Here is a 12,591-nt window from a genome sequence, read left to right on the forward strand (position 1 = left end):
TTAAGGCTGTTCGGTAAACCTTTTTATTTTTATTTAAATTGAATAATCTTTTTCAATATAATTGTTAAGATCATTATAAGAGTGAGAAAAAGTGGCAACTGAAATTTTTGAGTGGTCTAATGAGCGAGTTATGGGTTGTTGAAGTGCTAAACTCTGTTTTCTCTCCAGATCATAAACGGTTTTAAATTTCCCTTGGAGTTTTTTTATACATTCAGTATATCATTGGCTTTGTTCTAATATGCGTTTTTTCGCGATTAATGCCAAAATAAACAAGTTATCGAATTTGCAAAAAATGTTACTTTTTTATTTATGAACGAAATGGGGAATAAAATGTTTTAGTTTGGAAAGAATAATTTTTTAAATTTCAAGAGAAGTTCTAATAATATAGTCGAAACCGTTTATGATCTGGAAAGAAAACGGAATCTGGAAAGTTAGCACTTCGACAACCCATAATTCGCTTATTAGACCACTCAAAAATTTCAGTTGCCACTTTTTCTCATTCTTATAATGATCTTAACAATTATATTGAAAAAGATTATCCAATTTGAATAATAAAAAGTGTACCGAAGAGCCTTAAACGAGGCCGCACCTTCACCGTCAAAAAGTAATCTGAACTAGTCGGTGACGGCGCGGGCAACAAACACGGCGACGGTGCTGGCGTGGTGCGGTAGTATGTGTCCCTGTAAAAAGTAACTGACCTGTAACTTGACCTGTAAAAAGGTTTGAAAAATTTGAAACTGATTGATCAATTCTTTCTAAAGTTATTGCAGAGCATACAAACAGACGGACGACTTTGGCCCTCAGTAAGTCAAAAGTGAGAACTCGCTAACGCTCGTTCAATAAAAACCAACAATAATAATTTAACATTATATTTATTTTTAATGTATTATTATCAATTATACATGAGCAAAAAACATTACGGTACATCAACATTAATACCAGTAGGCCTATCACATAAATTTATACAGAACATGGATATTAATGAGTCATACACAGTCGATAAGAACTTCTATTGCTTATTAAGGATATTGGGGTGGCTTATTGGAGTAGGTGATAACGCGCTTAAAGGCAGAGGTGACGAACGATGCAGTCTGTGGTGCTTTGATCAATCGAGAAACTGTAACAGAAAAAAATAAGTGGAAACAACAGAAAGATAATTATGTAAGAAAGAAATAATCTATATATATATATATATATATATATATAATATATATATATATATATATATATATATATATATATATAATGACTATGTGTTAATTTGTTTGTTCCCTATAGACTTAAAAACTACTTGACAGAACGGCATGAAACTTTAGGAATATGTTGTGTGATGAATATTGGGGATGGTTTCTGAATAGAAATTTTGATAGGGGGACTAATAACAATTATTTATTAATCCATTCTACAGACCTATGTTTCCAAAATTGTCGGCCCAGCGGCTACCGATGAACGGGAAGATGATCATGATTGAAGATAATGTTGTGATAATATGATTTAGCATCTAAAGTTAACAGCTGTAATAGACTTATAAATTGTATACTGGTATTAATACGGTGGTTTGGAGTTGAAGACCATTTCTTCAATTATTTTGTGGATTCAATCTGTAATAATAAAAGTATGATTAATATTATAATCCCAGCATTCAATATTTTAAAATATATATATTATTATCCTATTATTTGCTGCCAGCAGTAGGAACATGCTCAAATGCAAATGATAGGCTGTCAATGTATGATTTTCTTCACATTTCACGATTCAAGTTTACATTTTTGAGCTAGAAAAACATCAATTTCTCTATATATCTCTTTTAGAATGCTCTTAAAAACACATTAAATATCAATATTAAACTTGCGAACATAAAATATTAAATTATTTTGATGTTGCATACAAAATATTTTATGAGTTGATAAGCATAATAGCTAGACATGTTAAAATTGTTATAGTTAATCTATCAAAGATAAAATTATGGTAGTTTTAGTATTATCTGAGTGAAAATTGGTACAAAATTATAATAAATAAACGTAGGCTCAAGTAGACGAAGTACACCTAATATGAATGTGATGTTTTTGAACCTGCTTTGTGCTTAGGCAATAAGTTAGTTTATGCTAGTCGGTATTCATAAATATATTCAGTGGAGTCACTTGAGCAAGACGTCAACAGTTTAGTGGGAGTTGCAGGTGCATGTTTGATAAGAATGATAACTTAAGGTTGTGCATCACGCTTTTCAAAACTTTTTATGGTAACATTTTTCAAAGAAGGCTATTCCGATTTGGATACCATCGGTCTCACTAAATGAAGCACATCACAAGGAAAAACTCAATTCATAATTTTTACTTTTTGCGATATATAGTTTAAATCTTGGGTGAGATCCGATCCATTGCTGAATAGGGAGCAAATAAATTCATGAAACTTTGAGGATTCATTATTCAAGATAGTTGCTCATTGTAGACCACTATTTCAACCTTTGTGGCCTCATTTTGACTCTGCCTGCAATGTTTATCCTGGAATCAGCCTTAATGGTGGAATGGAAACCACAAATGTTCACAATAAATGAAGAAACTCATCACTATAAAAAGATCTACAAGCAAAATTGATCCATGTAGTGGAAGTGACTTCAACCTTGGCCAGGAATAGGCCTGAATTATTGAGCAAAAGAATATTGAACAAGGTTGCAGCTACTGTACGAAGCATAGAAAGAGGACAAGTTGAAGAAGACCCTGAAAAGTTAGCGGGTAGACAGACCCACACCATGACCACCACTCTGTCGACGAGGCTCATTCTGCACAGTGAGGCTTAGACGCTTCACACGCATTCGGTTCGGTTCGTTACCGAAAACGAATGAGGCTTTCATACATGTCAGGTTTTAATTCGTATTGTTCTAATTAGGTATTTTCTTCTCAAAAACAGCTGTGTTTGGATTTTCACAGGTCATGCTGGTATATTTAAATATAACAGCTGGTGTTAAATTGTAAGATGTTATTTCTTGAACAACAAAAATTTAGGGCCGGTTTCCGAGCTCGGGATTTAGCCAAGTTCTAGACTTTGACTGGCTTTAAACTCTGGAGTCAGATTCAAAATCAGATGTAGTCAATTGGTTTTCCGAGTCAGAGCGTTAACGTAGTCGAGGACTCAAATAAACCCTGGAGTTTAGACATCACGTTAGACCCTGGAGTTTATAATTTCGTTTTCTTAGTGAAGGGCTTATAAGTCCAGGACTTGAATTAGATTCTCGCCTCTTTCCAAGTCAAGGATTTATCAAAAATCGTCCAGGACTTAAAACAGCGTGATTTTAAACCCTCAACTGGGGTAGGGTTTAAATTCAAGTTCCAGACTTAGGGCCGGTTTCCGAGCTCGGGATCTATAAGTTCTGGACTTACAGAGTCTAGGACTAAAATAAGCTCTCGGGTCTAAATTGACTTTCTGAGTCACGATTTTATCTTCTAAACTCAGGAGTCTATCAAGTTCTCGACTTATTTGAGTCCAGGACTTTAACGCAGTAAACATGAGGGAAATTTACAATATTTTGCTGTTGTATTGTTGGCATTATAGCAAAACGGAAACAGCTGATTGCAGCGGGACAATTCAAATGAGCATGCTCTCCAAACTATTTTGTAAAAATACGTTTCGATTTCTTTGTAGGCCTATTCAAAGCAAAACCTTTGAAAGGTGAATGAATAAACATTTCATTTTACGTTATGCTATTATTGATCATTGATCCTAACCTGTGATTATGAATACAAATTTAATTAGGCTACTGAGTTTGAAAACGTATTTGTTTTGAAAAAAAACTATATTCCATGACAATTATTTGGCTTTTTATCTTCTCCAAAACAATAACTGAATTGTGTTTGCTCAGTTAAGTCTAGAACTTGAATTTAAACCCTACCCCAGTCGAGGGTTTAAAATCACGCTGTTTCAAGTCCTGGACTTAAAAGCCCTTAACTCAGAAAGCGAAATTACAAACTCCAGGGTCTAACGTGATCTCTAAACTACACAGTCTATTTAAGTCCTCGACTACGTCAACGCTCTGACTCGGAAAGCCAATTTTCTCCAGAGTTAAAAGCCAGTTAAAGTCTAGAACTTAGCTAAATCCCGAGCTCGGAAACAGACCCTAAAAGTTAATTAAAAATTGTGAATTATTTGAATAGTTTCTTTTTGATTATGTTAATTTTGGATGTTTAGAGAGATAATTTTTTTAAATTGAAAATTTGTTCCTTGTTTTGACACATGGTATTATATAAACTTCATCTCTTCTCTCCATTGATGAAATCATATAATATTCGTGGAAAATAAATTCTCCCTGAGTTTTAATTTATATCTTTCAAACTATTCATTGAGAAAAAAATGTTCCTGTGAACTAACAGAATTGAATTGACCATATGATTTTGACTTGGGAAATTTTGAAACAGATAATCACGATATCAGGTTAAAATAAAAACAAAAAAGGCCAGCGTGTGTAGAAGACTTTGTTTTTTCCTGTTTCCCTAGCAACAAATTCGAATATGATAAAACCTATTCGTGTCGAGGGGGCGTTCGGTGCTATGCGGTTGCTATTCGGTACCGAATTCAAACCGAATCATCGTTTCACACTTATAGGAATTTGCCAAAAACGAAACGAACCGAACCGAAAGTGTGTGAAAGTAGCCTCTCGCTAGCAACGAATTGAAACCTGATGGAATTTATTAGAGTCAAGTGTCAAATAGGCGTTTGGTTCTATGCGGTTTCTATTCGGTACCGAATTCAAACCGAATTACCGTTTCACACTTATCAGAATTTGCCGAAAACGAAACGAACCGAATGAGTGTGAAACTAGCCTGACGACCACAATGCAGCAGCGTTTCCAGAGGGATGAAAACAAGTATAAAGTGATCAAGAAAGTATTGCCTGTCTCATTACATATTTGATTTCTCAGAATATCAATTCTAAGTAAATTATCGATTTTTTAAAATTACCATATTCAAGTTGTTTTTGATAGTATCCAAATCGAAACAGTACAAAAATGTCACCTGTAAAATGTTTTCCAAGTGGGTGTCGCACAATATTTATAAATAAGGTAAAACTTTGTGGCTTGGACACACACACAGCGATCTGCGGACAGGAATCAGAGAGGTCTTAGCAGGTTATAGACATGAATATCTAAAATATAGATGAAGGCCACTCTGACCGCTTCCCGCAGATTGTTCTCTGTGTGTCCCAGCCCATACTAATTTGGAGCAAAAGCAAAAATACCACTTCATGGTGAATTGTTTACTTACTTGGTCAAAAATAATTATTGCAATTACCGTATCAGTTACTGAATCACATCTTGAACGTTCCATTAGGATGCAGTTGATCAGTTTGGCACTGTAAAATATAAATAATAAGTTCAAGTTAATTTATAAGGAAAACTTTTGTATAATATTAAATTTAACATTAGCATGAAAAAAGTTGGCGATCAAATGAAAACTACTCATTCAAAGATGGTAAATAAATACAGCGATACTTAAGTACAGCTGATTTTACGAGTCACACTGGCAAACAAGGAATCTTCCTTCTGCAGGTATTTTTGCCTTACCTACTGTACTCATGCATGTGAGCATGAATTTAATCTTAATTTATCAATATTATTATCATAAATAAGGATATCATTTTGATATAATTTCTAATTAAATAGATTAACATTTCCTTAATTTTTATGTTTGTATCTTGTTTTTGGCAAATAAATTCATTCATTCAAGTAGGCTTATAGTTAGGTCAATGCTATAATGCCAGTAGAAAAGATAGGATAACGGCGTTGCCGATTTCCTGTATTGCCACTGGCTCCTATAATAGTGAATAGCTGATTCGGAATAACATATCTGATGTAACCCAATATTAAATGTACATTTTATTTAATAATAATGATAAATAATATTTTATTCGTCAAGAAAATATATTATTCAATTAGTAATTCATAAATTTTCATGATTTAAATTAAATCTTTTTGTAAGGTCTAATTAATTATATTTTTACATTGTAAAAAAACAATCATGTGAAGCAACATGAGGATACCGGTAGCGCTAAACTTATTTCAATTTCCAAAGCAATTTGATTTGTCTAATGATAGACAAGAATAGCAACACCAATGTTAATCAAATGCTGCCATTAGGTGGACCTCATAGTACCAGAGTTTTTATTTATCTCTTTCCTGTATAGGGCTACTTGTAATATAAATATAAAGAAAATAATTAAAAATCTCAGTACCCTTTTTTTAAAAATATTTTATCACATTAGTGATAAATTTTTTTTATTATTTTTTAATTATTTTCTTTATATCAGAGTTTTTATATTTATATTGAGTTACCATAAAGCAAAAATACCATAGGAATATTAGCGGCTTGAGTTAACAGTGAAATTTACAACATAAGAGCCCTATACTAAACCATTAAATTAAACACCATGAGATGTTTTTTATGCTATTGTTTCTCTATGATGTTACAAATTACAGTAGTCTGAGTACCGTATATAAATTATCTTCAAACAACCAATCCAATCAGCTCTAGGGCTGCAGTGAGTCTGGTTGAATTTCATTCAGTTTATAATTTGGTTAATGGAAAACTTTTTATAAAATACTGAAAAACTTTATTTTATAAAACAATCCACATTTGGCTAAACCACTCTAAGCTTAATCTTAAATCATTTCTCTAAATGGATTTTCTAACAAGTAGCCTGACTGCAGTAGGCCTACATGTAAATCACCTATGTTAGCAAATCCTTTTTTATTTAATTTATTGAATAAATGATGCAGTAACCTAACTACAGTATTTAAAAGAAGATGAAATTTATAAATATCTCACAATAGGGAATAAGGTCTAAATATATTTAGCCTATTCAGTACCCCTACTTCTAAAATTATTCAAGTATTCTAATGATAGAACAAAGAAATTAATAAAAGTTGCTAGCCTATTATTAATAAATTAAATGCTATTTTAAAATAATATTTTCAACTTTAGTAACTTAGTCCACATTAAACTTACGGTACCTCAGGATGAGAATTATTGAGAAACCAAATTCTGTCACAATGTAATAGATATCACTAAGCAAAAAGTATATTTTTGTATTATCCCAATCCTAATTATAATTACATTTGAATACATTACATAAAAAAAGATTAGCCTGTAAAACAATACTCTATAAGAAGCTGTTTCTGTTGCAAAATGCAAATGTATGTAGTCTATGTACGTTACACCTACCTTAAATATTATTATGCATAACATAACCTATAAACTTAATGCTATTATATTGGAAACATATTAAATTTTCTAAAAAATAATAGATATGTAAGTATTATTATTTTATTATAAAATATTAAATTACTTCTACTTATTTTTGATACAATCGCAAATCATATGAATAGTCTATAATTGAAAAAGAACGACAAACCAGGTCTAAAAGTATTCTATTCCCAAATTTTGATAATGAAAAAAAAATGTCCAAAAAGATCAGCCAAGTTGTTCTTACTGTTTAAAGTTTGAGTTTAATATTTCCGTCCAAAATTAATATATAATGAGCTATGAATTACCCTAAGTGGGCTAATTAGTCCATATCATTCTAGAAAATAAGTCAGACTTGAACCATTTCTCAATGACAAACACATTACCAGTATTCCCACTTTGGCACCGATATTTTGAGTTCCAGATATTTCCAATTCCGCCATCTGACAAACAAGTAATTTGAGTTCCAGATACTCCCAATTCCGCCTAGCAACATATTTCGAGTTCCGGATATTTCCAATTCCGCTGTCTGACAAATATTCGGAGTTCCACCCAGCAACAGTTTTCAAGCATAGGACATTTAACATTGATATTTTGAGTTCCAGATATTCCAATTCCGCGGCCCCAGTATTGATGGTAGGTTCGGATCACTTTGATGATCCGGATCAATTGATCTCGTTCACTGCCACGAGTCAATCAGAAGACCAAGATTGGAACTTCCAAGGTCACGTGACATGTTTAGTATTGGGGTCATGTTTGATTACAAGTTTCCATTCTGTATCTATTCTGTGCCTGAGTCGCGTATGATTGTGTGAGATGTGAGTTGAGCCTTAGAAATAGCTAGGTACCTTGTCTTGCAAAGGAAGATGCTTCATCCGCAGTCAAAGTGGATTTATATTTTTAGCCATCTTGAAATTGAGCCCAACTCGGTCGCGGTCGCGTCGGAATTTTTCACACAAAGGAAAACTTACCTCAACACTGTCATGGTGGACGACGGCAAGATGCGTTTTCCTTTGAGCGTAGACTTCCGTAGTTGACAACGACAAACACTAATATTGGTGTCTGAAGACATTCATATTAACCAAATTTCAAGTGTGCTAAAACAACTGATCCAATACTTTTTTATTTGTATCCATTATCCAAGAATCAAAAGATTTCGAATAATAATCAACATATTGCCATTTAACCCTCTGATAGGCGCGCCATCAAAAGTAACACATTAGAGCGCGCGGGCTACATATGTAGCCCATTTTGTTTTAAATGTACGGTATAAAATAGTTGACTAGGTTTCTTTTCAAGTAACAATCGTGAGTAAGGTCTTGTATCACATTTATTATCACGATTGGAAAATAATAAGAGCAATAAATTGTACAGTTGTTTCAGCTTGGAAAAAATATTTCAATTTATCGTGATTATGACTGAATAAAAATGGCTCATCTTTATCGGCTTTAAACTCAAAATTCTTTCAAGACACAATGATAATTCCATGTTACATTCTGCTCAATATATATTAATTAGAAATAAAATTTAATGAAAAAAGATAATATTTTACAAATTTGGATGTACAAATTAAGAAAATTTGTAAAATATACAGTTGTTTTTGGCAAAATACAACTTTGAGAAAATAATACAGAAAATTTACAATAGGAAGAAAGGAAAATATATCACCTGCTCATTTTACTTTCATTCATAGCTTACTCATAACTAAGTAACACATTTTCACCCCAGTTCCATTCGAGTTGTCCCAGATATTCATTGTTTTTTCCCACTACCACCTATCACACCTGAGAGCAGTAATATGCCAGAAGATGCTCGAATTTCAGTATCATGTGTGAGTCTTGCATCTTTTTCTCGTGATATTCTTCTTTTATGTGATTTATATAGATATTTGTACCAGAAACTATCAGTCCAATAATATTGTTGTCAAAAAAAAAAGATTAAAATATTCAATATCAGTAGCAGCATTTTTTGCTTCACCTTTAGATCCAGGTAAATGTAGAACAATATTTCTACTTGTGCAAATATTTGGCCGAAAAGGAACACTTTCTTTTCACTCAATGAAATTCATCAATTTGTCATTGGAAAATTATAAATCCTACAACGGCTCTATCACCACTATCCTCCTCATCCAGATTCATTGGATCATCAACTTGTCCCTGACTAGAATTGAAATTCTCATCTGAATTTTATGTATCAGAAGGGTAAATTACTTCCTTAACATGATTTATTTCACCATCATTACTATCACTCGAAATTATATCTTCTTTATGAGTGAAATAATCACGTAATAGTTCATTAAAGATTCCACTCTCATCCAACAACTGTTCTCTACGGTTCATTGCAAAAACGGGCGCGCGGGCTACAGGTGTAGCACAAGCATCTTTCAGGGAAATTTACTAGCACACATGCACTCTTAGAATGTTGACAACGACCAACTGCCTGAGTAGTAGGGGTTATAAGAGGCAGCTACTGAACTGCTCATCCTGCCAGATACACCCATAGCATGGTTACAACAGAAACAAAAGTACTGGGCTACACCTGCAGCCCGCGCGCCTATCGGAGGGTTAAAAGTATAAACTTGACCACCCCCATTAAAACATAATTCAACATTATCTTTTTATTTGGACAAATTGGACTCTACTCAATCTGATATCCTACCCTTTCATGGAAGATGGTGGCATTTAGGGACAAACGAAAATGTATCTGGCCCTGCATGCCATTTACCTATAATGAGGTCCACATTATAATGGCAGTGTTGTCTATCATTCAAAAAAGTGGGTAGTGCTATCTCTTTATCGCTGTGCTCTGTTGCCAGATCGTCTTTTAACAAGGTAGAATTGATAAATAATTAACAAAATATTTCATTTCAATTATGAAAATTCATTATGGAATAAAATTATTGAAAATGGTGTCTTATGTCACATGGACGGGAAGCGACCTTTTGCAGGTGAGAATGATGTTTCTAGTGGAGGCATTAGACAAGACTAGAATTTCATTAGAGATCTGCAAAAGACATTCACGTCCAAGTAATGTACACTATTTTTTCATAATAATCTAAAGAAGAATAATTAATAAACAGAAAACATTACCAGCTTGTGCTGAAGTTACTGCATTGTATAAACATAACCTAGTTTACAAATTCTGAATCAGGAATTTTGTGGGAGTTGACAAAACTTCCACCTGGAGCACTGAAGGTGATTTTTCTTGTAGCAGTTTGCTGTTCCTATTTTGGAAATGGGAAACAACCTTGACTGTATGTTTTTGGTTTCTCACATATAACACGAGAACTATGTATCTTTTGGACATAACTGTTATGTACAAAATTAAAGCTCACATAATTTCCTACAATATTTATCCTACAACTTTCTCTATATCTTCTCTAGTTTTCGAGATATCCGCTTTTAAAGGTGTGAAATTTTTGAAAAAACATGTTTGCCTCCAATTTTTTCTATTTTCGCTCTTATAACTTTTTAAAAATCGATGGGAAAAATCCATGCTAATTATGAGATAATAGAGCATTAAAGTCTCTTCAATTTGATGTATAATTTCACAGTTTTATGCATTTGGTACCTTTGAAACACCCCCACTATCTTAGCATAAGGGGTAGGGATTGGGACTTTTGATATGTTTACCTCCTTACTACCCTAAACAGAACTGCAGGGTCAAATATTGTCTTCCAAACTTTTTCCTCTATAACCCTTCTTTGACTGGACTATTTTGGACATGTCAAGATTGTAGAAGCATAAATGGCATGATTTTAATACACTGTTTTTGAAGAATTTATTAGTGGCAATAACATTACTTCAACATTTCTCATTTTCCTGCAACTTTCCTAAAATCATGTTGCTGACATAGAATTTCTGTAGATGACAAATGTCACTATTACAATGTTACAATAAATTTTAGAAACTTGTGTACAGTAATGTGATTGAGATTTTTAAAGCAGCTTTTTCAGATAATATATGTAAATATCTGTAAAAATATATGTAAATTTGTATATTTGTATAAATATATGTAAATATCTGCAACACAGTATTTTTGTCATTGAAAAATGGCACAAGGAATTTTAATGGAGTTTTCTTATGTCAACAACATTCTGATAATATTATTCTGTCACTGATTTTTGTCAACAACACCCAGTGTAAATGCAGCTACAAAAATGCAGCAACCAAAACAAAACATTAATTTTGAAAAATCATGTTTACAAAGAAATTTAATTTTAAATTATGTGCAAATAATGATAAGATTAAACTCAAGAGCAGCTGTTAACATTATATACTGCAAATGAAATAAGGTTAAAAAAAGAACTAAGCCCACATTTTTTGTATTCAAAACTGAAATTACTTTAATGAAAAAGGAATCATAAAATGTAGAGTGAAAAATCAACTTCATCGAGATTAAAGAATTTTATATAAACATTTATATATAGGCTACAAAGAGAAAACTCACATGAAAAATTAGAAAATCTGTACAATAAACGATATAAAACTCTGAACATGAAATATAATATGAATTTACAGAGGTTGAATAGGAATGTAAAAGTAAAAAATTGAACAGAAATCGAATTTGATAAATTAATAATAAAAATGGAATCATTTGCAAAGCTTTGAAATATAATGTTATTTAGATCACAATGGAAGAAGATCAATTATTAAATTTAGAAGCATCATAAAAAGGGAGAAAAATAAATTTATGATAAATTTAAAATAAAAATGATACACCCATCTATTCCAGTATTATTCAGAGGACAAACCAAAATTCACAAAATATGAATAAGATTACCTATAAGTAAATGACCTATACTACCTATGTAGTATTACAACCTATGTAGTAAATTAACTGCTTATAAAGTATGCAAGTACTGAAATAAAATTTTCAGTCAATATATAAATTCAATAATAAATTCTTATAAATCAATTTAAGTGAAAAATAACAGTTACAACAATACTAGACAATGCCATTTTCTTATCATTTGATGTAATTATTATGTTATGTTATTATGTATACTGATATTCCAAAGTAGAAACTATCAATATTTTACATAAAAATACAAATAATACTAATATGAACACAAATTAAATAGATGATTCAATCAACTTGACTGAAGGATTCATAAACCAGAATTAATCAATTTCTGGCCTGTTTGTATTTACATAAAAATTAAAAATCAATAAAGTAACCTTTATGTTAATAATACTTCTATTATTTATGACATGTATATATTATCATCATTAAACTGAAAAATAATAAAACGTCATATGTCGTAAATAATAAAAACATTTAAAAAAGAGTATTTTGATTAATTATTTTCGTATCAAAATTATTCTACATTTGATGGGAAATTGTTCTAACCAAAATC

The 12,591-nt window shown here is 31.8% G+C and overlaps 1 long non-coding RNA gene across 3 annotated transcripts; it reads right to left on the reverse strand.

Annotated features, from left to right (window-relative positions):
* Positions 1-853: 853 nt before the first annotated feature.
* LOC120350855 lies at positions 854-7,232 on the reverse strand. 3 transcript variants are annotated; one of them, XR_005571065.1, is made up of 4 exons: positions 7,001-7,206; positions 5,256-5,343; positions 1,411-1,601; positions 854-1,117 (listed from the first exon to the last, which is right to left on the reverse strand). It is a non-coding gene; the product is annotated as an uncharacterized LOC120350855 (long non-coding RNA). The 3 variants fall into 3 exon arrangements; XR_005571064.1 differs by lacking the exon at positions 1,411-1,601 and having other exon boundaries at positions 7,001-7,232; XR_005571063.1 differs by lacking the exon at positions 854-1,117 and having other exon boundaries at positions 1,292-1,601.
* Positions 7,233-12,591: the final 5,359 nt, after the last annotated feature.

Source organism: Nilaparvata lugens, chromosome 1 (assembly GCF_014356525.2).
Source record: "Nilaparvata lugens isolate BPH chromosome 1, ASM1435652v1, whole genome shotgun sequence".
NCBI lineage: Eukaryota > Metazoa > Arthropoda > Insecta > Hemiptera > Delphacidae > Nilaparvata > Nilaparvata lugens.